Here is a 24,380-nt window from a genome sequence, read left to right as displayed (position 1 = left end):
GAAGTAACGGTAGAAGTAGTCCGGTATTGATTTGCTTTGTCTTGATACCGGCCGGCCGAAGTGGCCGTGCGGTTAAAGGCGCTGCAGTCTGGAACCGCAAGAACGCTACGGTCGCAGGTTCGACTCCTGCCTCGGGCATGGATGTTTGTGATGTCCTTAGGTTAGTTAGGTTTAACTAGTTCTAAGTTCTAGGGGACTAATGACCTCAGCAGTTGAGTCCCATAGTGCTCAGAGCCATTTGAACCATTTTTTTGTCTTGATACCAGCCTTAATTAGCAAATAATACTGTTTGCAATAACATTTCACGGTACTAGTCTGTTATTTGTAGCAATAACATTTCAGTTTCGTTCAAAATGTTTCAAATGGCTCTGAGCACTATGGGACTTGACTGCTGTGGTCATCAGTCCCCTAGAACTTAGAACTAATTAAACCTAACTAACCTAAGGACATCACAAACACCCATGCCCGAGGCAGGATTCGAACCTGCGACCGTAGCGGTCGCGCGGCTCCAAACTGTAGCGCCTAGAACCGCTCGTCCACTGCGGCCGGCTTCAGTTTCGTCTGTATAAAATTTTCAAGTGATTGTTGGCTCCGCTTGTTACCTCTTCTTTCGCAGAAACATAGCTGCGTGCCTGTTTTATTAACTGTGTGCCTCGTGAGTGCAAAACGCTCAAACAAAGTTGACACTCGGCGCGGCGGCTGATGCGAGCGACCGTAAATGAATTTCCCATTTACAGTCGCCCCCATCAGCCACTGCGCCGAGTGTCAACTTAGTTTGCGCGTGTAATACTATAGGCACTCCCAGAGAGGTGCTGGTGGGGGTAACTGAATCGAAAAGAGATGACATTGTTAAATGGTACTAAATGCTTCCCAGTGACTGCCAACCTCAGCTAGCACACGATACAGTGTTTAGTGCGTGTAATAGGACAATAAATAGGATGAGTTCAAACTCGTGTACCGTAAACATTTCAGCGATCATTAACTCCGTGTGTTACTACCGGTTATGTAGTTGAAAATGCCCTAAACACGGTGTTGGCTTCTAGTAAACGTTTGCATCGTTAGAAAGCAATAAACAACGGTCGATTTTATTTGATTCTTATTGACTCAGCTACTTGCATCAACTACCTTCTGACAGTGATCTTAAGATCAGTGCTACCAAAGTAGCAGTTTTATAGCTAAATTTAGCACGTTTTCAAGCGATATGGGATTAAGAAATTCAGTTGAGCATATAGTGCTATATTGGCATTTTTTCCTGGTAAGTCAACGATTTTGCGTTTCGTTCACAAAACAAAATTACGTTATCAGGAACATTTTAATTTTCACCATGCCGCCGCACTGCTTTAATCGACATCCGACGTGCCATCTAGTGTCATAGTATCATACTAGGACATCCTACGTCATTCGTTGTCGTTGGATTGGGGAATTCTGGAACCTCAGGGTCGAAACTTACGTACAAATCCAGATCGGAGATTATTTGTTGATTTTGATGTGTATTCTCATTTTTAACTAAAATATATTTCAAGTTTTGTTTCAGATAATTTTTAAGATCAAAATATCTTCTTACCGACGCAAGCTAATTAATATTTTCTGCTTTGTCTGGTAGAGTTGTATTTTTGTAGTATTAGAAAATGGTAAAGTTATCGTAAGGAAGTTTTTTTTTTTTTTGGTTGAAAAAGGGAAATGCGTTTAGGGGTATGTAATTATTCTGGTAATTTTTTATGTTAGTAGATTTGGTAGACATGTTAATGGTAGGCTATAATGATTGGTACATTGTGAAAGTGGTAGACATATTTATGGTTGATATTGGATTTGGCAGAGTGTAGAAGTGGTAGAGATACTTATTGTAGAGCTGTCATGCGGTAGGTTTCGTAAATGGTAGAAATGTTGCTATGGAGAAATAACATTTGATAGAACTGTTTATTGATATAGGTATTTCCTGGTCGTTAAGGTAATTGTGTTGGCATTTTTTCAGCATTTACCGTAAACCTTCGCGTATTTTCGGCTTTTTATAAACGCAGATTTGGCTTAAAATGATTTTTGTAGAGTTTCAATGTTGGTAGCACTGCGTAAGGTCTGTGCACAGTTTCTCGCAAGTCCCGAGTTGCTAATGACTTACTCAGTGTGAAGTCTGAGCGCAGAGGAACCGCTCACGCTCAATGCGAACGCACTTAAAGTGTTCGCAGAATGCTCAGACGAGCCTCGCTGCGTCTGTTACAACCACAAGTGGCTCATGGTCGCCCGGCAGCAAAGTGTATATGCACCTTAAAGAATGAGTTCGTGTTTGTGGTTTGCAGGGTCGCTTACTTCCGCTGCAGGCAGCAGCCGCGCGACGTACCACGTTATACTGCGCGTCTATCAGCACTTCCATCACGACACACTCACAACGCAGAGTATTATACATGATAGAAACTTTAATACTTCTCATAACCGCAGTGAGTCGTGTCTGTTGTGAAATATAGCACATTATTGCCAGATTTAAACAAATTATTCCGTGGTGGAACAGCAAATTACTTAGTGGCAGCCGGCCGGAGTGGCCGAGCGGTTCTAGGCGCTTCAGTCCGGAACCGCGGCTGCTGCTACGGTCGCAGGTTCGAATCCTGCCTCGGTCATGGATGTGTGTCATGTCCTTAGGTTAGTTAGGTTCAAGTAGTTCTAAGTCTAGGGGGCTCATGACCTCAGATATTAAGTCCCATAGTGCTCAGAGCCATTTGAACCTAAAACTATTAGCTGTATTTTTAGTACAGTCATTGTTAGATGTATTATTTAAAACACGATTGAAATCCAGCAGATTGTACATACTCTATATGATTTGTGCATCGTATAGAGCACAAGTATACAAGTACAAGACACACAATACTTTGACTTTCCTAGAGACACAAGGAATCACACTATTTTACGGAGCAGGCTGAAATGAAACAAGAGCCTTCCTCGAATCTTGTGATACTCTTGACAACAGTGAATATAAACTAACATCAATATTTCCGAATTCATGGAATTTTTGTTTATAGTTCAAATGGCTCTGAGTACTATGGACTTAACTTCTGAGGTCGTCAGTCCCCTAGAACTGAGAACTACTTAAACCTAACTAACCTAAGGACATCACACACATCCACGCCCGAGGCAGGATTCGAACCAGCGACTTTTTGTTTATCGTTCACATTAAATTGTAACCGCTCAGTGTGTGTGTGTGTGTGTGTATGTGTGTGTGTGTGTGTGTGTGTGTGTGTGTGTGTGTGTGTTTAGTTCTCTCATTTAGAAACTTGTTTTTAAACTAATAGGCAGAGACGTTTTGGCCATTGAAATTTGTGTTTTCATTACCCAGAAATTCGCCAGTGACTTCAGTGAAAAGATAGCCCTGTAAATCTGAACTGCCGGGCGGAGTGGCCGTGCGGTTCTAGGCGCTACAGTCTGGAACCGAGCGACCGCTACGGTCGCAGGTTCGAATCCTGCCTCGGGCATGGATGTGTGTGATGTCCTTAGGTTAGTTAGGTTTAATTAGTTCTAAGTTCTAGGAGACTGATCACCTCAGAAGTTAAGTCGCATAGTGCTCAGTGCCATTTGAACCATTTGTTTAAAATCTGAACTAAACATATTGCTGTACCTAGAGGTCAGTAAAATGGAATAAAATAAAGTGATACAAGGAAGCAACAAACGCTTCTTCGGGGACTTGTAGGTAGCGTCCACCGTGGGCCGAGAAATACATCGTTTCCAAAAGCAAACGGGAAAAGAAGATGTGCGTGGGGAATAAACCTAACTTCTCTCTCTCTCTCTCTCTCTCTCTCTCTCTCTCTCTCTCTCTCTCTCTCTCTCCGAGCCGGCAGCCTACACCCAGGGTCTGTGCTCTTGCGAAAGCAAAACTGACATTTCGTAGTAGGCGTCTGTTGCCGCGGGAAGCGTACTCGAACCTCGCGATGGACCATGATTAGCCTCTTCCTCCATTTTAAAACAAGACAGGAAAGCAACTAATTACGCACAACACAAAGCAAAGAGGAATTCGCAAAGGATTCCGTTACACTATCGCGCAATTGCTTGCTGAGGGTGGCGATGGCGTAAACGATTTGGTACAGTCGACTTCTGCAACCGTAGCTGAAACCCTACCTCCATTCCCCACCGGCCTAAAACTGGCACGGTTCAAATGGTTGAAATGGCTCTGAGCACTATGGGACGTAACATCCGTGGTCATCAGTCCCCTAGAACTTAGAACTACTTAAACCTAACTAACCTAAGGACATCACGCACATTCATGCCCGAGGCAGGATTCGAACCTGCGACCGTAGCAGCCGCGCGATTCCGGACTGAGCGCCTAGAAGCGCTAGACCACCGCGGCCGGCCAACTGGCACGGTCAAAGTGTCTGTCCGTACTATACGTTATTGCACGATAACCTTTTGTTAGATCTGTAGGACTGGCAGTGGTTAAACAAAACACACTAGAGCTCGAAATTTTCCTGTTCCTACCGATTCAGTACTACGGACCCCAACGATCAACAGAGTTCGACAAATACTAGCTGGTGTAGAATTCGGAGCGACTGATTTCTTTCACCAGATTTGCGGGCAACTATTGCGACATTTACATTACGGACAAAACAATCTTCTTCCGACCAAAAGAAATCCCATCTCCGTGCCAGACTGCACCTAGACGGTCACAAACGCGGCTGGTCTCGTGCAGAGCTCTCATCACATTGCTGCAGTAGCAGGCGCATGTAAACAAACTGTGTGGTTTGCGAACCAGATACTGCCGACAGCTACTGCTGGGGAGCGCAACAGCGCAACCCACGTGAGGCGGGCGCCATCTCTCGTGAGGTGGGGTTGAAGCTTTATTTTTTAAAAAATAATGTACAGCTGTTACGGCGCTGGAGAAAAATTTAGCCACTTGATGTTCACCAACTTGAATTTCAGTTGGATTTCCCATCGGCGGCCACGCTAACGTTAGCTGCCTCGTCCCGTGTGAGAATGACTGCACAGTGTTTTGCAGTGTAGCAGTACCTCTCGAGAACTAATGTTTCTGAATCGGCCGGATCAGGAGGAGGAAGGCCGGCTCGAACGGAGAAGCCGCAGGACGGCTTTGGGTGGAGTGTGAGCCTACGGATGTCGCCGTAGCGCCGGGAACGCAGGAGGTCGCATACCGCGAAACTCGATCTGCAGGCCAGCGCTGGCGGTCTCCGCTTACGCGGTTACGCCGCGGCCGCGGCCGCCATCCTATCCTATCCTGCCCTGCCCCATTCTCTGCGGGCGCCGAATTCCAGCCCGGCACCTGTCCACATTGATAGCCAGCACGCCGGGGCCGCGACGAGACACGTCAGCGAGTGGACAGCCCCGAAGCCGAGCCGCGACGTCGCTATAGGTGCGTAACAACCTGCCGCCAGCGGACTGTTACCCCTTTCCCTGAGCTTTGAAAACAACTGCAGTTAGTGATAAGCGATAAATACCGCACTCTCGACAACAAGCAAGTAAAAAATGGTATCAATAGTGTTTATTCGGAATGAAATTTTCACTGTTGAGTTGCGCCGGCGTGAAACTTCGTGGCACATTAAAGCTGCATGCCGGTCCGAGACTCGAACTCGGGACATCTGTCTTTCGGGGGCAAGTGCCGACTGAGTTACACAAACACGACTTACAGCCCGCCTTCACAGCTTTACTTCCGCCAGTACCTCGTTTCCGATCTTCCCGAGTTCGAGTCTCGGTCTGGCATACAGTTTTATCTGCCAAGAAGTTTCAAATGGTTTAAATGGCTCTGACCACTATGGGACTTAACATCTGAGGTCATCAGTCCCCTAGAACTTAGAACTACTTAAACCTAACTAACCTAAGGACATCACACACATCCATGCCCGAGGCAGGATTTGAACCTGCGACCGAAGCGGTCGCGCGTTTCCGGACTGAAGCGCCTAGAACCGCTCGACCACAGCGGCCGGCGACAGGAAGTTTCAACAGTGTTTATTTTCCGTAGTGACAAGCTTAGCAGCTGACTTCCGCATCCGATTCAGCGCCATCGAAGCAATAAGATTAGCGCAACTCCGTTCAGTAGTCGTTCATATACACTGCTGGTCATTAAAACTGCAGTGCCATGAAGACGATATGCAAGGAACGCCTAATTGGATCGACGTATACTACATACTGGTACATGCGAATTATTACAATTTCAACCCAACCGCAAGATGCACGTACGGCTAACGCCATATACTGTCTGTATACAAGATGATTCAACTACCATCTTACCTCTTTGTTTTATGAAACCCGCAACCCTTGAAATGCTACGCACAAGATTTTCATATTCCTTCGCTCGCTACGCCCTGGTTATTAGAGAAAAACGGACAGCATCTTTTCGTAGGAAATTTAGAGTAGTTAGATTTTGCACTCGTTTTGGAATTATCCAACAAAAACGCGCAAAAGTAACCGTCAAACGCGTTTGCCTTGAATAACCCGGAAAACGTGGCCTCCAGCGAGAACATATTCCGGTACAAAATTCATTAAATTTTCCACAAAAAGACGCTGCTCATTTTTTTTTTCCTGTAGAACTCAACAGTTTGTGCATAGCGAGCGAGAGAATGTGAAAACCTCGCGCGTGGTTTTTGAAGGCGTTGCAGGTTGCATAAATCCGATCGGTAGGGGTAGCTGAATCATCTTGTACGAGGGAACGATTAAGCAGCAAGTTCCTCGATGATAAATCCCATTTTAGCGTTTGTTGTTTGTGAAAAGATCGTCGTGTTAGAGCGAGACACGTCTACCAGTACGTTTCGGAACCTGGCCACTGCAGGATCGTGGGCTGTCTGCACTGCGGGTTAATCATACCGCAATGTTCCTACGCGAGTTGTTCGGGATCGGCGGACTGTCGTGCAAATGTAGAAACTATGGGTTTAGAACGGCCGTACTCAGTGCCATGCATAATCTCAGAGCCTGCGCACGACTAACTCCCGAGAGAATAGAAGAGTTATGTACTCTGCTGTGCAGGATCGCCCGGCCGCAATACATACGCTAAGTCAAGAACTGGGTGTGTTTGCAGCAAGCCAAATGCTCTCGCAGGCAGAGCGACGACATCTGCACCAACCACTGTCAGTACGGCTTTCGTTGGCACAGCAGCAGAATTAGGAGCGCCGACACACGAGTATCACGACTTCGTCTTTTCTGGCGAGTCCCGATTCTCGTACAGCCACACGATGGACATATTCGTGTGTGCAGGCTCTGGGGAGAACGAACGTTGCCATATTGTATTCATACGGGCCCAGCACCTTTCGAGAGAGCAAGGAGCCGTTGGGTACTCAGCATGATCACCTTCGGTTCACTTAGCCGGTCATTTGGACAACAGAATTGTATTTCTGACGGGTTGCGGCTGGTGGCTGCATGCTGTCGTTGAGCGGCCCCTGACTTCATTCTTCAACAAGACAACGCGACCTCACATGTTGCAATTGCTGTCCTGAGCTACCACTATAAAGTGTGTGTTCGATTCTTGCCCTGTCCACCTAGTTTTCCAGATCTCTCATCCACTGAAAACGTTTGGGCTGCCGATAGACTCTCCATCAACTACGATTCATGAACTCCGGCTTTCCGGCCGCTGTGGCCGAGCGGTTCTAGGCGCTTCAGTCCGGAGCCGCGCTGCTGCTACGGTGGCAGGTTCGAATCCTGCTTCGGGCATGGATGTGTGTGACGTCCTTATGTTACTTAGGTTTAACTAGTTCTAAGTTCTAGGGGACTGATGATCTCAGATGATAAGCCCCATAGTGCTTAGAGCCATTTGAGCAACCTGCAAGTGATCATGGGTTGCAGTATCGCCTAGTAATACAAATGTAAAGAGACGATGTAGCTAATAGTCAAATGGCTTAACAGAATAAATGGTTTAGTTTGAAGCGGAGTTCGCACTGTTTTGAAACTTCCTGGCTTATTAGAACTGCGTGCCGGATCGGGACAGCAACTAAGAACCTAAGAACCTAGCCCTCCGCTGGCTGTTCTGGTAGGTAGTGGCGGTAGTAAAGCTCTGGATGGGTGTGGGGGCAGAAGTGGAGGGTGGCTTGTGAGGCGTCCCCGAATTTCTCGGACGAGAAGTGATACTCGCCAAAGTCAAGGTTTCGGGATCGAGTATCGGTCTGCCAGGCACTTTTAATTTGCCAGGAAGTTTCGGTGATATGGATTTTAGATGTGTGTGTGTGTGTGTGTGTGTGTGTGTGTGTGTGTGTGTGTGTGTGTGTGAGTGAGGGAGAGAGAGAGAGAGAGATGTGTGTGCTAGTGCTTGTTTACAGACGTTAGGTTCAAATTGCTCTGAGCACTATGGCACTTAACATCTGAGGTCGTCAGTCCCCTAGAACTTAGAACTACTTAAACCTAACTAACGTAAGGACATCACACACATCCATGCCTGAGGCAGGATTCGAACCTGCGGCCGTAGCAGCAGCGCGGTTCCAGACTGAAGCGCCTAGAACCGCTCGGCCACAGCGGCCGGCCAGACGTTGGGAGATGTTGGAGTTAGATCAGGGTATAATTTGTGTTACATACAGAGAACCTGCAGAACGTCGTGAAGAAGTTTCGTGATCATACTATTGTAATAGGGGGAGACTTCAATCTACCAGGTATAGAATGGGATAGTCACACAATCAGAACTGGAGCCAGGGACAGAGACTCTTGTGACATTATCCTGACTGCCTTGTCCGAGAATTACTTCGAGCAGATAGTTAGAGAACCAACTCGTGAAGCTAACGTTTTAGACCTCATAGCAACAAATAGACCGGAACTTTTCGACTCCGTGAATGTAGAAGAGGGTATCAGTGATCATAAGTCAGTGGTTGCATCAATGACTACAAGTGTAATAAGAAATGCCAAGAAAGGAAGGAAAATATATTTGCTTAACAAGAGTGATAGGGCACAAATCGCAGAATATCTGAGTGACCACCATCAAACGTTCATTTCTGAGGAAGAGGATGTGGAACAAAAATGGAAAAATTTCAGAAACATCGTCCAGTACGCCTTAGATAAGTTCGTACCGACTAAGGTCCAAAGCGAGGGGAAAGATCCACCGTGGTATAACAATCATGTACGAAAGGTACTACGGAAACAAAGAAAGCTTCATCATAGGTTTAAGAGTAGTCGAATCATAGCTGATAAGGAAAAGCTGAACGAAGCGAAAAAGAGCGTAAAGAGAGCAATGAGAGAAGCATTCAACGAATTCGAACATAAAACATTGGCAAACAATCTAAACAAGAACCCTAAAAAGTTTTGGTCATATGTAAAATCGGTAAGCGGATCTAAATCCCCTATTCAGTCACTCGTTGACCACGATGGCACCGAAACAGAGGACGACCGAAGAAAGGCAGAAATACTGAATTCAGTGTTCCGAAACTGTTTCACTGCGGAAAATCGTAACACGGTCCCTGACTTCAGCCGTCGCACGGACGCCAAAATGGAAAATATTGAAATAAACGATATCGGAATTGAAAAACAACTGCTATCACTTAGTAGCGGAAAAGCATCCGGACCAGACGAGATACCCTTAAGATTCTACAGTGATTATGCTAAAGAACTTGCCCCCTTTCTATCAGCAATTTATCGTAGATCGCTGGAAGAACGTAAAGTACCTAGCGACTGGAAGAAAGCGCAGGTCGTTCCCATTTTCAAGAAGGGTCATAAATCAGATGCGAATAATTATAGGCCTATTTCGCTTACGTCAATCTGTTGTAGAATAATGGAACATGTTTTGTGTTCTCGTATTATGACGTTCTTAGATAATACAAATCTCCTTCATCATAACCAACATGGATTCCGCAAACAGAGATCATGTGAAACTCAGCTCGCCCTATTTGCCCAAGAAATTCACAGTGCCGTAGACACTGGCGAGCAGATTGATGCCGTATTCCTGGACTTCAGGAAGGCATTTGATACGGTTCCGCACTTACGTTTAGTGAAAAAAATACGAGCTTACGGAATATCGGACCAGGTTTGTGATTGGATTCAGGATTTCCTAGAAGAAAGAACACAACATGTCATTCTTAACGGTTCAAAATCTGCAGATGTAGAGGTAATTTCGGGAGTACCGCAGGGAAGCGTGATAGGACCTTTATTGTTTACAATATACATAAATGACTTAGTTGACAACATCGGTAGCTCCGTGAGGCTATTTGCAGATGACACGGTTGTCTACAAGAAAGTAGCAACATCAGAAGACTCGTACGTACTCCAGGAGGACCTGCAGAGGATTAATGCATGGTGCGACAGCTGGCAGCTTTCCCTAAACGTAGATAAATGTAATATAATGCGCATACATAGGGGCAGAAATCCATTCCAGTACGATTATGCCATAGGTGGTAAATCATTGGAAGCGGTAACGACCGTAAAATACTTAGGAGTTACTATCCGGAGCGATCTGAAGTGGAATGATCACATAAAACAAATAGTGGGAAAAGCAGGCGCCAGGTTGAGATTCATAGGAAGAATTCTAAGAAAATGTGACTCATCGACGAAAGAAGTAGCTTACAAAACGCTTGTTCGTCCGATTCTTGAGTATTGCTCATCAGTATGGGACCCTTACCAGGTTGGATTAATAGAAGAGATAGACATGATCCAGCGAAAAGCAGCGCGATTCGTCATGGGGACATTTAGTCAGCGCGAGAGCGTTACGGAGATGCTGAACAAGCTCCAGTGGCGGACACTTCAAGAAAGGCGTTACGCAATACGGAGAGGTTTATTATCGAAATTACGAGAGAGCACATTCCGGGAAGAGATGGGCAACATATTACTACCGCCCACATATATCTCGCGTAATGATCACAACGAAAAGATCCGAGAAATTAGAGCAAATACGGAGACTTACAAGCAGTCGTTCTTCCCACGCACAATTCGTGAATGGAACAGGGAAGGGGGGATCAGATAGTGGTACAATAAGTACCCTCCGCCACACACCGTAAGGTGGCTCGCGGAGTATAGATGTAGATGTAGATACTGTTTACAGTCTTCAACAGAAGTTGGTTCGATAGGTAACGTCCGAGGGGTCCGCGAAGCAGAAATAAAAGATGTGCTCTAGGAAGGTTCACTTCGCTGGTTGCGGTAAGAGTGGGTGCTCACTGCTCGGTGCAGTGAGTGCATCGCGGCGGCTTTCACCTGAGCGCGGCGCCGCGCGCAGCGCAGCCGGCCTGCCTGCCTGCCGCCGCTGCTTTACGATCTCGTAAAAGTCCGCCGCGGCCTCTGCCCTCGCGGCCTGCTAACCACGCCACACGTCCGCGCTCCGCTCACCTCTGCACGTTGCTCCCATGTGTCGTCCGTTTAGAGGCTTTGGCGGCAGAGAGCGAACGACTAGCTTCCCTGTTGCACGAATCCTTCTATGTACCCTACTGGCCATCAAAATTACTACAACAAGAAGAAATGCAGATGATAATTCATTGGACAAATATATTATACTAGAACTGACATGTGATTACATTTTCACGCAGTTTGGGTGCATAGATCCTGAGAAATCAGTACCCAGAACAACCAACTCTGGCCGTAACAACGGCCTTGATGCGCCTGGGCATTGAGTCAGAGCTTTGAGGCGTGTACAGGTACAGCTGCCCATGCAGCTTCAACACGATACCACAGTTCATCAAGAGTAGAGACTGGCGTATTGTGACGAGCCAATTATTCGACCACCATTCACCAGACGTTTTCGGTTGGTGAGAGATCTGGAGAATGTGCTGGGCAGGGCAGCAGTCGAACGTTTTCTGTATCCAGAAAGGCCCGTACAGGACCTGCAACATGCGGTCGTGCATTATCCTGCTGAAATGTAGGGTTTCGCAGGGATCGAATGGAGGGTAGAGTCACGGGTCGTAACACATCTGAGATGTAACGTCCACTGTTCAAAGTGCCGTCAGTGCGAACAAGAGGTGACCGAGACGTGTAACCAATAGCACCCCATACCATCACGCCGGGTGATACGCCAGTATGGCGGTGACAAATACACGCTTCCAATGTGCGTTCACCGCGATGTCGCCAAACACGGATGCGACCATCATTATGCTGTTAACAGAACCTGGGTTCATCCCAAAAACTGACGTTTTGCCATTCGTGCACCCAGGTTCGTCGTTGAGTACACCATGGCAGGCGCTCCCATCTGTGATGCAGCGTCAAGGGTAACCGCAGCCATGGTCTCCGAGCTGATAGTCCGTGGTGCTGCAAACGTCGTCGAACTGTTCGTGCAGATGGTTGTTGTCTTGCAAACGTCCCCATCTGTTGGCTCAGGGATCGAGACGTGGCTGCACGATCCGTTACAGCCGTGCGGATAAGATGCCTGTCATCTCGACTGCTAGTGATACGAGGCCGTTGGGATCCAGCACAGCGTTCCGTATTACCCTCCTGCCAATTCCATATTCTGATAACAGTCATTGGATCTCGACCAACGCGAGCCACAATGTCGCGATACGATAAACCGCAATCGGGATAGGCTACAATCCGACCATTATCAAAGTCGGAAACGTGATGGTACGCATTTCTCCTCCTTACACGAGGCATCATAACAACGTTTCACCAGGCAACGCCGGTCAACGGCTATTTGTGTATGAGAAATCGGTTGGAAACTTTCCTCATGTCGGCACGTTGTACGTATCGCCACCGCCGCCAACCTTGTGGAATGTTCTGAAAAGCTAATCATTTCCATATCACGGCAACTGTCGGTTAAATTTCGCGTCGTAGCACGTCATCTTCGTGGTATAGCAATTTTAATGACCAGTAGTGTATTTAGGGTTCATAACACGATCTAATTTGGATGAGCTTGTTTCCGAACTCAAACCGCACGGTGTGTCACATAGTGGCAGACACGAGTAACAAAGAAAAACACCAATTGTGTTCACAGATTTCCCGGTGGCACTAAATGTCGCGAATTGGCCCGGCAGCCAGTGGCCTCAGGACGTTGTTGTTACTGTACGACACTGCCGTGCCTGTGTTGTTAAAAAGAACGATGCGGTGTTTCTTCGAACAAGCTGCCTGCCCTAATCGTTTATATGTCCGTCAACCACGTGTCCACAACCAACACTCGTACACACATTAAGTCATTTTTCGTACATGGCAGGATATTTTTAACTGAATATCGCTGCCTGGTGTCGGCGTATAAATACGATACTGCAGTGCGTATGTTTGTAAGCAGGCATGTGTGTCCGAAGGATCATCGCGCCATTTTTCTTAACGACACAGGTCCTGAATATCGTATTTACACGCCGATGTCAGGCAGCGACTTTCAGTTAAGATGTCCTCCGCAGTGCGCGAATTACGTAATATGTGTACGAGTACAAGTTATGACGCAGAAACGACGACATGTGGAAGCTTGGGAGTGGTCGTGAGTCGGGCACGGACAGCCAGAACGGTTAACGCGACCTCTCGCGTAAAGCGGGACATCCAAGTTCGAGTCCCAGTCTGGCACAGAATTTCACTGTCGCCTTTCCCTTATACAGCTGACGGTTGTTCGTATTCGCAACTGCGAACGTATTTCATTGCATTGAAGTTATTGTTTTTTTCAGAATAGTGTTACCTTTAGCCATAGTACCCCATATATATAGAGTGTAACAGCGTGTAACGACAAACTTTCATAGGCTGTAGAGGTTGCCGAATATCAACAGAAACAGCGTCGACCAACGACGGTACAGAGCACTGAAGTTACGGTAAAACGTCATCACTTAATTAATTATTCAAAATTAAAATTCGGAAAAAGTACTGACTGCATCTATAACAAAGGAACCCCGCTACTATATCAGATGTATATACTGATTAATGGTGATGCACTCAATATCATGTCTACGCTGAAGCCGGCCGAAGTGGCCTTGCGGTTCTAGGCGCTACAGTCTGGAGCCGGGCGACCGCTACGGTTGCAGGTTCGAATCCTGCCTCGGGCATGGATGTGTGTGATGTCCTTAGGTTAGTTAGGTTTAATTAGTTCTAAGTTCTAAGTTCTAGGTGACTGATGACCTCAGAAGTTAAGTCGCATAGTGCTCAGAGCCATTTTAACCATCTACGCTGAAAATCTTCGTAACACATTCTTCCAATGATCGCACATCGATCCGAAATCTGGGCCTTACCTGCCAAAAGCGAATACATGTCATACCTGTACCGAATAGATTCTCATTAATGCTATTGATACTTAGAAAATGTAACAGACCTATTAAAGAGACTGCCTGCACTACGCTTTTCCGTCCTCTTTTAGAATACTGTTGCGCGGTGTGGGATCCTTACCAGATAGGACTGACGGAGTACATCGAAAAAGTTCAAAGAAAGGCAGAACTTTTTTGTATTATCCCGAAATATGGGACAGAGTGTCACAGAAATGATACATGATTTGGGCTGGAAATCATTAAAAGAAAAGTGTTTTTCGTTGCGACGGGATCTTCTCACGAAATTCCAATCACCAACTTTCTACTCCGAATGCAAAAATGTTTTTTTGATACCGACCTACATAGGGAGGAACGATCACCACGATAAAATATGGGAAATCAGAGCTCGTACGGAAAGATATAGGTGTTCATTCTTTCCGCACGCTATACGAGATTGGAATAATAGAGAATTGTGATGGTGGTTCGATGAATCCTCTGCCAGACACTTAAATGTGATTTACAGAGTATCCATGTAGATGTAGACGTAGATGTAGATACTTCTGTCATCTACCAAACTCAGTGATAAATAAAGAACTCCAGATCCATGAGAGCCTATAACTATTATTCCAAGACCAATCTTGCCCCTTCATGTCAGTCAAACTGTACCTGACGTCCCACACCACCTAGATTCCTCGACTGATTCTTACTCGCCAACTTAATATCCAAATTAGATCATCGATACATCGTAGAGAAACACGACACAGCAACATTCATGATGTAATCAAATCCTCAATATGCAGCACCAAAATCAGACACAACAAACGTGAACTATGCTGCTGCGTATCGCGAAAGGTAAATGTCCTTGAATAGCGCAGTTTATTCTGTCGTGCTGTAAACCTAGTCCAGTATTGTAGGCTGATTCAAGAACCATTGCGCCTTCAGCCAGTATGCGTCGTATGTCGATAACATTTTATCCCCTGCGAGTCGAGAGCTCGCAAGTAGGGGAACTGATCCCTTCAGCAACAGGATTAGCAGTGAATCGTTGGCAATAGTAGTACAAGGCGAATCGGCGTGTTGTCTTAAAAGAAACGCTTTTAGGTTGGATCGTTTTTATGATGTCAACAGTGCAGCCAAACCGGCTCATGAACAATGAAATTATGCGTGCCGCGCTGAGGCATCGTGTCGCGGACTGCGTAGCCGCTCCCGCCGGATGTTAAAAGAGTCCTCCCTCGGGCATGGGTGTGTGTGTTGTTCTTAGCATAAGTTAGTTTAAGTAGTGTGAAAGTCTAGGGGCCGATAACATTAGCAGTTTGGTCCCTTAGGAATTCACATACATTTGAACAACATTTGAAACTATGCATCAGCTCCATCTTTTGACGTGAAAACCTATGTTCGCCCGCCGGTCGAACTTACTAGTGTGACAAAATACCGTCAGATTTGAATTGCTGATAACTAGGAGACTAATAATACATTAACAGTGGTTGAGCCCCAATGTAGATACCAAATATATATATATCGTGGCATCAGAATATCTCTAGGTCTTGTTTTATGGTACCATTGTGAGCAGCTTCATATGAAGTTATAAACTGGCATAGCGTGGAAACTCGTATAACTTGGGTGACACCGTGAAGTGTTTGCGGAGCACTACAAGGATCCAAAGAGAGATAATAAAAAATATTTGCCGGAATGTACGTGAAAATCGGGATTAAATTGAAAATTACAACTATAGGAAATGTCTCATTATAGCCGTTAATACGCTCGGAACTAAAGAAGATGCAAATCAGAGGTAAGGTCGCATCGAAGTTTATCGAAAAAGCCTAAAAAGTCCAGTGCCGAGCAAATGCGAGACCTACGGTAGAGTCGAAAAGCAAATGAAGAAAAAAAAAAGCCGGCAGCCAGAGACTGTGGTCATCTGTGTGTGAGTTGCGTTTTCATGAGTGTGTGTTGTCTATTTGCGATGATGATGGCTATTTTGCCCGAAAGCTTACTTGCTGACAGTCTTTTTGCTGTGCCTATGTGCGACTCAGCATCTCTGTTATGTGGTGTGTAACAACTATCCTTTTCATAATATTGTCAGTGTACTAAAGAAATTGATAATTAAATTACGTATTAACGCAAAACACTTGTTACGATTTTCTGCCGACGTTTTCACGAAAAATCTCAACTGCGCGGACCAGAATTGCGCAGACACAATTTTTTTTTATCTCTGTTGGTCCATCGCGGATACGGGGCAGCGGCCGATCAGGTATTTAGCGAAGAAAAATCACCAAACAGACGTATGTTTTCAGAAGTTGTTATTTTATTTACACTAGATGCCGAAACCGGTCGTGTAAATAAAATAACAGCTTCTGAAAACATACGGCTGTTTGGTGATTTTTCTTTGGGAATTTTTTTTTGTTTCTGTGCACTATGGACGAGGTACATGTTACAGCCTACGTTGAGAAATCTAAACTGAAAGTGACATGCAGGACTGCCTCTGTGAGCGCCGTGGCACAAAACCTCCACGTAGCTGTGTTTGGACACCGGTCGTGCTGTATACATATGTGCGGGAGGCTTATCTACAGGGTGTAAAAGATAACTGTTTGCAATATGCCGTAGTAATGTTCAAGACGAACAATTTGATATGGGACACTTCTGGTCTATCAAGTAGGGGAACAACATAAAATTGGCCTACAAAAGCATGCGCGGCACACGAGGCTTCAAATATACTCGCCCCCTTAAGCCACCGGCGTAGTCGGTCTTACACTGTTAGAAATTCATTTCTTTCCCTCGCCAAAATTGTTCTTGAATTTTTAACAAATTTTATTCTTGCACGTTGTAAAATTAACTTTTAGTGTAAATTTTACCTCAAAATTCTGTGAACTTTAATAGCGTAAGCGCAACAGTTAAATCGTTTTCCTTTTCTGACCTTCCTATGAGATTTCTGTACTTGTAAGGGCTAAATTTAGATCAAAATTTACACATAGTTTTTGCATACCGTTTACAAAAGTCTTTTTTCTCTCATTACCACCACGAAAAATTTTTAATTACTAATTTTAACTAAAATAAAGGTATTTCAGAATCTGACTGATTAAACTAGTGGATTGGGAGGACGAAAGGATATTCAAAATCTCGATCGGCGATGATGTGATGTGGCTTTTGTAGGCAAATTTGAGGTTGTTTCCCTGCTTGACGCAACACAAGTGTTCTGTACGCGGAGCTGACTAACGTCATTGGATAGCGATATGCGCATGTACAGAGGGCGGTAGTACCGCGTACAGAAGGTACAATGGGGCAGTGCATTGGCGAAGCTGTCATTTGTACACAAGGCAATCAAGTCAAAGAGTTGCCAATGTGGTCATGTCCACACTACGCGAATTAACCGACTATGAATGGGCAATGGAAATTGGAGCTAGGCGCATGGCACATTCCATTCGGAAATCGTTAGGCAATTCAATGTTCCGAGATCCACAGAGTCAAGAGTGTGCCGAGAATGCAAATTTCTACCTCTCACCACAGACAACGCAGTGGCCGACGACCTTCACTTAACGACCGACAGCAGCCGCGTTTGTGTAGAGGTAGTAGTGCTAAAAGACAAGTAACACCGCGTTAAACACCCGCAGAAATCAATACAGGACGTATGACGAACGTATCACTTAGGACAGTGCAACGAAATTTGACGTTATGAGCTATGGCAGCAGACGACCGATGCTAGTGCCTTTGATAACAGCGCGACATCGCCTGCAGTGCCTCTCCTGGGCTCGTGACAATGTCTGTTGGATTCTAGACTACTAGAAAACCGTGTCCTGGTCAGATGAGTCCAGACTTCGGTTGGTAAGAGCTGATGGTAGGGATCGAAAGTGGCACATACCCAGCGAAACCATGGACCCAAGTTGTCAGCAAGGCACTGTGCAAGCTGGTAGTGGCTCCATAACGGTGTGGACTGTGTTTACATGGAATGGACTCGATGCTGTCGTCCAACTGACACCATATGCAGACATTCATGGACTTCATGTTCCCAAACAACGATGGAATTCCAGAATAAAATTTTCACTCTACAGCGGAGTGTGAGCTGATATGAAACTTCCTGGCAGATTAAAACTGTGTGCCGGACCGAGACTCGCACTCGGGACCTTTGCCTTTCCCGGGCAAGTGCTCTACCGACTGAGCTACCCAAGCACGACTCACGCCCCGTCCTCACAGCTTTACGTCTGCCAGTACCTCGTCTCCTATCTTCCAAACTTCACAGAAGCTCTCCTGCGAACCTTGCAGAACTAGCACTCCTGGAAAAAAGGGTACTGCGGAGACATGGCTTAGCCACAGCCTGGTGGATATTTCTAGAATGAAATTTTCACTCTACAGCGGAGTGTGGCTGATATGAAACTTCCTGGCAGATTAAAACTGTTTGCCGGATCGAGACTCGAACTCGGGACCTTCGCCTTTCGCGGGCAAGTGTTCTACCGACTGAGCTACCCAAGCACGACTCCACGCCCCGTCCTCACAGCTTTAATTCCGCCAGTACCTCGTCTCAAAGAAGCTCTCCTGCGAACCTTGCAGAACTTGCCCGCCAACGGCAAAGGTCCCGAGTTCGAGTCTCCCTCCGGCTCACATTTTAATCTGCCAGGAAGTTTCAACGATGGAATTTTTACGTATGACAATGCACCATGTTGTGGGGCTACAGTTGTTCGCGATTAGTTTGAAGAACATTTTGGACAACTCGAGCGAATGATTTGGCCAACCATATCGCCCGATATAAATCCTATCGAACATTTATGGGACATAATGGAAAGGTCAGTTCGTGCACAAAATCTTGCAATTATGGCCAGCTATAGAGGCAAGAGAATGGGGCATCCAGCGACACATTGAGTCCATGCTTCGTTGAGGTGCTGCAATACGCCAGGCAAGAGGAGTTCCGACGAGATATTAGGAAGTATACCGTCACTTTTGTAACAAACTGTTCGTCTCGATTTCCCCTGAGAAACTGTGGTACATTGTAAACTGCTACGTTTACGCCCTGTGTAGGCCGGAACGTCAGTGTAACAGACAAAATTTACGTCGATAGTCACCATAAAAACAGACTGTGAACTAACGAAGTTGTAGACATTTGCCCTCTTACAAGCCAAACTGTATGGCCCACGATAAGCCGCCGGCCGCGGTTTTCTCGCGGTTCTAGGCGCGCAGTCCGGAACCGCGCGACTGCTACGGTCGCAGGTTCGAATCCTGCCTCGGGCATGGATGTGTGTGATGTCCTTAGCTTAGTTAGGTTTAAGTAGTTCTAAGTTCTAGGGGACTGATGACCACAGCTGTTAAGTCCCATTGTGCTTAGAGCCATTTGAACCACGATAAGCCTCAAAGTCTAGTAAACAAAGTGGTGCAGTCGATGTTTGTCTTCCTCTGTACTTTGTCTCGTGTTCGCCTACAGGCGTTTACAGACAAGTCAGATGAGCGGCCGAGCGGCGTGGCAGCGCTGCCCGCGGGAAGATGGCGGAGGGTGCGTCCGTGGACAATAGAGACAGAGCGCTTTTGTGTGTCCGCCGCCGCCCACCTGCCTGCCAGACAAGTTGCCTCAGCTTTTGTCCGCGAGGCCGGCGCTGCCGAAACACGAAAACTCGGTCACCCAGCCAGTCGTGCAGGCCCAAACGCGATTCCTCCTCTGCTGTACGGGCGTTGTTTTTACTGCCTTCGCACCACCTTGCACGTGGCTCGCTGTTTCCGTATTGGGGTTACCAGTAGCTTAATGTGAAATTCCACACTTTCGTGTACACGGCATTCCTAGAGGTCAGGGTCATCTCCAGGTCCGAGAAAAATGCTAGGAGCTAAAATGAGTCGAACGTCCGCCTCGGTAGCTGCGGGGTTAGCGCGATAGATTGCGAACCGAAGCGGCCCGGGTTCGTTTCCCGGCCGGGTCGGAGATTTTCTCCATTCGGGGATGAATGTTGTGTTGTCTGTGACTACGTACCGTTTTAACTGACACGATAATCGTCTGCATGGCGTCACATGACAAGTCTAAGCCTATGTAACTTCGTACCAGGTATGACCTGGCCGTGATGAAGGTTCTGAACTGTCGAAACACCGTTGAGATGGCTGTATGGGCACGCCCCGGGGTTAGTTAAAAAAAAAATCGAACTCAGAGCCTTTAGGTCGGATGGTGAGGGAACAAAGTACACCATCATCTGTTGTATGGATGCGGTTCCTGCTGTTTCGACATCTATGAATAGAAAGAAGACCAATAGTTCTTTGCACAAAGTATCGTATGCTCGCATACTGCAACGGCGGAAGCAGTGGAAGTGTACTGAGTAATTTTCAAATACATGTCGAAACGTCGCATGTGGTACACCTATATATATATGAGATGATAATTAAACGGACACCCTAGCTGCAAACAGGCGTTGATGTACTTCATTGGGGACATGTTGAAAATGTGTGCCCCGACCGGGACTCGAACCCGGGATCTCCTGCTTACATGGCAGACGCTCTATCCATCTGAGCCACCGCGGGCACAGAGGATGGTGCGTCTGCAGGGACTTATCACTTGCACGCTCCCCGTGAGATCCACATTCCCAACATGTCCACATCACTACATTCGTAGTGCGCCTAATAGATGTTTGCCCATCATACTCATTACTCGTGGCAGATTAATCTACCAAGTCCCGTACGAGTTCGGGCATAGCGTGTGCGTTCGCACAAGAAGGTCAATGGCCGGGAAGCCATATTTTAACTATATATGACGGTAGTGTCTGTTCCCGAAAGAACAGTTACCGTGGATGACCATGCAGCTTTGCTAGAAATGAAATGACAATTAAACGGACACCCTAGCACTACGAATGTAGTGGTGTGGACATGTTGGGAATGTGGATCTCACGGGGAGCGTGCAAGGGATAAGTCCCTGCAGACACACTAGCCTCTGTGCCCGCGGTGGCTCAGATGGATAGAGCGTCTGCCATGTAAGCAGGAGATCCCGGGTTCGAGTCCCGGTCGGGGCACACATTTTCAACATATCCCCAGTGAAGTACATCAACGCCTGTTTGCAGCTAGGGTGTCCGTTTAATTATCATTTCATTTCTAGCAAAGCTGCATGGTCATCCACGGTAACTGTTCTTTAGGGAACAGACACTACCGTCATATATACCTATATATATATTTTGTTACTGTTTCCAGTCATTTATAGCCGATTGAAATGCAGTCCGCGGTTTCCGCGGAGGAATGATTAGCATTTAAGGATATGTGCGGGACGATCACTAGCAGCATCTTCAATACGGTGAAGCAAGTATCTTCTACTGCAAGTTGCGTGCTCTCCATATTTTGGGAGGAGGGAGAATGGACCAAAAAAGAAAAATTGTGCAGTAAACATCGGCTCTAAGATACATACCTTAACAGCTATGAGCAGTTGTTCAGTAGAAGGGATACGTACCTAGACAGCTATGAGCAGCTGTGCAGTAGAAGGGATATGTTTCACTGTAGCGAAGGTGAAGAAGTGCCAAGGTGTGCATTTATAGCGTAAATTTATGACTTTTTTGTGCTTCGGATTACTGTTCCTGTCATATTCCTGAATATTGACCGTTCATCGTGGAACACACTGTATGTTACATTTATTTAAGTTCAGGGGCAACTTCCAATGCCTGCACCAGTTTTCGGTACTCAGCAGATTTTCCTGCATTTCGCTACGATCTTCTGGCTTTGCAACCGTCCTATAGATAACAGTATCGTCTACGAAGAGCCTTTCGGAGCTTTGTCTATTACAACATGCACACAGCGTGTTTCAAAAATACAGGAATGCATTCACGATATGTGGACAAAAATGATCGTACAATATGTGTCCGGGAATGCGTTGTTTCCGAGTTATGGCCTTCAAAGCAGTGATGCTGACTGGAACGTTCTTCTTGCCGCAGGTAGTTTCCTTTACGGAAGACGTTCAAAATGCCATCGCATGTGAATGTTATAAGGGTAGGAAAGTTGGGATTTTAGCATAGTGCTAGAAGAACCTATAAAATAAATAAAATAAATAAAAAAAATGTTGTTTTGAATATGTTAATTATTCTATCTGTATGATGGTGATTGTGATTGCAATTGGATTTGCTTATCTGGAACGTGGACGTTTAATTATTCGTTATCAGACGCTTGACAATGGCTTTTTCGTAAAGGCAATGTTACTCGTAGTTGACCGTGAAATAAAACTGAATAATCGGACTTCGTAATTAAATCGTTTCCAAAGACTGCTGCGGTAGGTGCGGACTCATAATCTAAATCTCAATATTACAATAATTTGCCAGCCATGCCAATACGTCGTACAGAGGTGATTGTCTACTAAACATAAAAAAGTTACACAGTTAGTTAAATCAGATATATTCAATGAATAAGCCTACAGTTCATAATCCTACTTACTTTTATAAATATAAATTCTTTACAGAATCGAGTGCCTAGTGTGGTTGCAACTCGCAGTATTCTTCTATAACATGAAATATGGCGGTGTGCCAGACAATAAAATAAAATACGTGCTTCTCGCACCACTTCAACCAGAGCTCTCCCTTTCTTAATCAAACATAAGAGTAACGTAATTGTGCTTTTGTTTTATCAGCGACACAGCGCTGCAGTTGTGTGCCATGGGCTTTATTTATTTGTCACTGATTATTTATTTAATTAATATTTCGCGTTTCCGAGGAAACTCACGCTCGGCATGCAAATGTGCCTTTATAAACCACTGGCAGAACATACGCCGTGCAGGGTAAAGTGCTGGGGTCGGAGCATTTACACGCTGTAGACGATAAATATACAACTGTTTTTCACGCAACAGTCTCCAGGTAGTTGTATCAGGAAAGTTCACTTGCAACGCTAACCTTCACGCGCCACACTTGCTATTGCATATCTGGATCGGCACCTCTCCAAACGAGGAGAGCTAAACTGTCGTTGAGAGCACAGACAGTGATGGAGGCGTTTAAGCATATCCCGATCTGGACGTCTCCGCTATGGGTACAAACAGCGAACCAGCGCAGCATTGCCGTCCACCTTACCGTACACGTAGAGGACATATGCCCACCACAACATCCAATGTATCCCTCCACTCGGAATTATGTGCTATGTTAATATCTCCTTTTACGGCAACTACAGTACTGGCCATTAAAATTGCTACACCAAGAAGAAATGCAGATCATAAACGGGTATTCATTGGACAAATGTATTATACTAGAACTGACATGTCATTACATTTTCACGCAATTTGGTGCATAGATCCTGAGAAATCAGTATCCAGAACAACCACCTCTGGCCTTAATAACGGCCTTGATACGCCTGGGTATTGAGTCAAACAGAGCTTGGATGGCGTGTACAGGTACAGCTTACAGCTACCCATACAGCTTCGACACGATACCACAATTCATCAAGAGTAGTGACTGGCTTATTGGGACGAGCCAGTTGCTCGGCCACCATTGACCAGACGTTTTCAATTGGTAAGATATCTGGAGAATGTGCTCGCCAGGGCAGCAGTCGAACATTTTCTGTACCCAGAAAGGGGTGTACAGGACCTGCAACATGCGGTCGTGCATTATCCTGCTGGAATGTAGGGTTTCGCAGGGATCGAATGAAGGGTAGAGCCACGGGTCGTAACACATCTGAAATGTAACGTCCACTGCTCAAAGTGCCGTCAATGCGAACAAGAGGTGACCGAGACGTGTAACCTATGGCACCCCACACTATCACGCCGGGTTATACGCCAGTACGGCGATGACGAATACACGCTTCCAATGCGCATTCACCGCGATGTCGCCAAACACGGATGCGACCATCATGATGCTGTAAACAGAACCTGGATTCGTCCGAAAAAATGACGTTTTGCCATTCGTGCACCCAGATTAGTCGTCGAGTACACCATTGCAGGCGCTCCTGTCTGTGATGCAGCGTCAATGGTAACCGCAGCCATGGTCTCTGAGCTGATAGTCCATGTTGCTGCAAACGTCGTCGAACTGTTCGTGTAGATGGTTGTTGTCTTGCAAACGTCCCCATCTGTTGACTCAGGGATCGAGACGTGGCTACACGATCCGTTACAGCCATGCGGATAAGATGCCTGTCATCTCGACTGCTAGTGATACGAGGCCGTTGGGATCCAGCACGGCGTTCCATATTACACCACTGAACTCACCGATTCCATATTCTGCTAACAGTCATTGGATCTCGACCACCGCGAGCAGCAATGTCGCTATACGATAAAGAGCAATCGCGATAGGCGACAATCCGACCTTTATGAAAGTCGAAAACGTGATGGTACGCATTTCTGCTCCTTACACGAGGCATCACAACAACGTTTCACCAGGTAAAGCCGGTCAACTGCTGTTTGTGTATGAGGAAGCTGTTGGAAACTTTCGTCATGTCAGCACGTTG

The 24,380-nt window shown here is 46.1% G+C and overlaps 1 protein-coding gene and 2 non-coding genes across 3 annotated transcripts in view; 2 read left to right on the top strand and 1 right to left on the bottom strand.

The window, feature by feature from the left end:
- The window catches only part of LOC126474980 (zinc finger protein jing-like), a 663,576-nt gene that overhangs the window by 75,313 nt on the left and 563,883 nt on the right, over nt 1–24,380 (top strand). The window lies entirely within an intron of this gene.
- Trnat-ugu (transfer RNA threonine (anticodon UGU)) lies at nt 20,434–20,508 on the bottom strand. The gene has a single exon. It is a non-coding gene; the product is annotated as a tRNA-Thr (tRNA).
- Trnat-ugu (transfer RNA threonine (anticodon UGU)) lies at nt 20,918–20,992 on the top strand. Its single transcript has one exon. It is a non-coding gene; the product is annotated as a tRNA-Thr (tRNA).

Source organism: Schistocerca serialis, chromosome 4 (assembly GCF_023864345.2).
Source record: "Schistocerca serialis cubense isolate TAMUIC-IGC-003099 chromosome 4, iqSchSeri2.2, whole genome shotgun sequence".
Lineage (NCBI taxonomy): Eukaryota > Metazoa > Arthropoda > Insecta > Orthoptera > Acrididae > Schistocerca > Schistocerca serialis.
Note: the sequence above shows the minus strand (reverse complement) of the source record. Positions and strands in the feature narration are given on the sequence as shown.